This window comes from Gymnodraco acuticeps, unplaced genomic scaffold (assembly GCF_902827175.1).
Source record: "Gymnodraco acuticeps unplaced genomic scaffold, fGymAcu1.1, whole genome shotgun sequence".
Classification (NCBI taxonomy): domain Eukaryota; kingdom Metazoa; phylum Chordata; class Actinopteri; order Perciformes; family Bathydraconidae; genus Gymnodraco; species Gymnodraco acuticeps.
This window is the reverse complement of record NW_022991725.1, coordinates 42,969-46,136: the sequence shown is the minus strand read 5'-3', so window position 1 is coordinate 46,136 and position 3,168 is coordinate 42,969.

The following is a 3,168-nucleotide window of genomic DNA, read 5'->3' as shown; positions in this document are numbered from 1 at the left end:
GTGAGTAATCAACGGGGCCTCCAACGAGACAGGACAAAGGGTTGGCAGGACCCCCGGCAGGAGAGTAGACGGCGGGACCTCCAACGGGACAGGACAAAGGGTTGGCAGGATCCCCGGCAGGAGAGGAGACGGCGGAACCTCCAACGGGACAGGACAAAGGGTTGGCAGGACCCCCGGCAGGAGAGTAGTCGGCGGGGCCTCCAACGGGACAGGACAAAGGGTTGGCAGGACCCCCGGCAGAAGAGTAGTCGGCGAGGCCTCCAACGGCACAGGACAAAGGGTTGGCAGGACCCCCGGCAGGAGAGTAGTCGGCGGGACAGGACAAAGGGTTGGCAGGACCCCCGGCAGGAGAGTAATCGGCGGGGCCTCCAACAGGACAGGACAAAGGGTTGGCAGGACCCCCGGCAGGAGAGTAGTCGGCGGGACCTCCAATGGGACAGTACATGGATTGGTAGGACCCCCAGCCGAACCTCCAACGGACCAGGACATTGGGTCGGGACTTGAGACGTGACTCAAGGGGGAACTCGAGAGGGGACTCGAGAGGAGACTCGAGAGGTGAACTAGAGAGGGGACTCCTGAGGGGACTAGAGGAGGAACTAGAGCAGGAACTAGAGGAGGGAACTCGAGAGGGGAACTAGAGAGGGGACTCGAGGAGGGACTAGAGGAGGGACTAAAGGAGGGACTAAAGGAGGGACTAAAGGAGGGACTAAAGGAGGGACTAAAGGAGAGACTAGAGGAGGGAACTCGAGAGGGAACTCGAGATGGGACTAGAGAAGTGACCTGAGGAGGGACTAGGGAAAGGACTAGAGAAGGGAACTCGAGAGGGGAATCGAGAGGGGAACTAGAGAGGGGACTCGAGGAGGGACTAGAGGAGGGACTAAAGGAGGGACTAAAGGAGGGGACTGGAGATGGGACAAGAGATGGGACTAGAGATGGGATTAGAGATGGGACAAGGGAATTGACTAGAGGAGGGACTTGAGTAGGGACTAGAGAAGGGACTAGAGGAGGGACCAGAGAGGGGACTAGAGGAGGGACTCGAGAGGAAACTGGAGAGGGGACTAGAGAGGGGACTAGAGAGGTGACTAAAGGGGAAACTGGAGAAGGGACTAGGGAAGTGACTAGAGGAGGTACTTGAGAAACGACTTGAGAAAGGAATTGAGTAGGGACTAGAGAAGGGACTAGGAAAGTGACCTGAGAAGGGACTAGGAAAGTGACCTGAGGAGGAACTAGGGAAGGGACTAGAGAAGTGACTATGGCAGCTGGGGCCGGGACTGGGTCTGGAACCATGGCTGTTGGGGCCGAGACTGGGGCCGGGACCATGGCTGCTGGGGCCAGAACTGGGGCTGAAACCATGGCTGCTGGGGTCTGTACTAGGTCTGGAACCATGGCCGGAAACATGGCTGCTGGGGCCTGTACTGGGGCTGTAACCATGGCTGCTGGGGGCTGAACTGGTTCTGGAACCCTGGTCCTTTGGCAGGGTTTCCCACACATAGACTATACTTGGGCGGGCCGCCCAGGTATATTAACGGCCGCCCAAGTATATTTCGCGACCCATTTAGTTTTTTTTTAGTTTTTTTATTAAATTTAGTTTTGTTTTTTTTAAATGTTATTCGTCCGTGACCACGACGCCATCTGCGATCGATTAACTTGTAGACAATGATCCCTTGCTCCCTTGCTCTGATCTCGCCTCCTTCTGGCCTGTTAAGTGGCCTGCCTCACACAGGGTGACTGGCTGTCCACATGATGTGGCCTGCCGACATGGCCACTGTCATACAGATCATAAATCAAAGCCCTTGATTGGTCTCTGTGTGTCATTCAAGCTCGGGATAACCTCAGCTCAGGTGAGGTAAAGGACTCTCTGAGTGTTTAGATAGTTAACTTAGTCTAAGTTCTCAGGGGGTCTCAAACGGTGTGGTCACCATTTATGTAAACACATATTTCCATTTGAGAGGGTAGTGATTGGTCTAATGGATAGTGAGGTGGGCTGAAGATCGGAAGGCTGTGAGTTCAAATCCCGCCAGGAACACCACCACTAGTGTGCCCTTGAGTAAGGCACTTAGCCCTTAGTTACTCCAGGGAGAATGTCCCTGTAATCGGTCATTATAAGTCGCTTTGGATAAAAGCGTCAGCTAAATGAAATGTAATGTGATTAGTAAAATATGCATGAATAAATAAATAAAAAGTTAACTAGGTGAAAAAAGGTAAGATACACTTTTAAAACTTGTTGAGAGAAAACTAGTCTTTGCTGCTGCCTCAAAGAGGAGCAGGGGGGAGAGGAGGGAGAGGAAGGAGAGGAGGGGGAGAGGAGGGAGAGGGAGGAGAGGAAGGAGAGGAGGGGGGAGAGGAGGGAGAGGGAGGAGAGGAAGGAGAGGAGGGAGGAGAGGAGGGAGACAGGAGAGGCTGATTCAGGAGCACAGACACACTCACAACTATAAATGAACCAAAACTAAATTAATTAACAAGTTTCAGTGTTTTTTCATATTGGAAATGGGATGTTGTTGGTTATGGCCTTGATTTTATGATTATTGAAATGTATACAGTTCTGTTAAATATAGGTGTTTCCATAGATCTAGTCTCTTTATTTCCCCCTCAAAATGCACCAGATTGATGCATTTAACTCCAAAATAAAAAATAAAATCTTACCGGGGGGGCATGCCCCTGGACCCCCCTAGAGGATTTGAGGTCGACCCCCACTAAAAATCACATGGATAGGTTCCTAAATACATTTATAAATACATTTATTTTTTTAAATAGTAACCCATTTCCATATGTTCATGTGTGGGTAGTAGATTTAAACTATAGGGCTGTCACTATGGACCCTGCCTGTACCTGTACCTGTTCGCTCTGCCATCGCGTGAAGGGTCTGCTAACAAGCGACCAACAGAAAGGTTAATGTTGTTGCACGTCACCTCAACCCCCCCCGCTACCACCACCCCCCCAAAGTATATTTCAGATCTGTGGGAAACACTGGCAGTTAATGGACCAGCACCAGAGGCATTCCCATACACACAGGCGTTGGAGCTGTTCTTCATGAAATCCCAGAAGGATGAAGTGCTCTGACAAACAGTGCCATCTTTGCGCAAAATGATTATACCGGAATGAAAAGTCAATAAATAATGTTGTTAAAACTTTTTTTTTTTTTCGCGCAGTCTGTGAGTAGACCTGAAG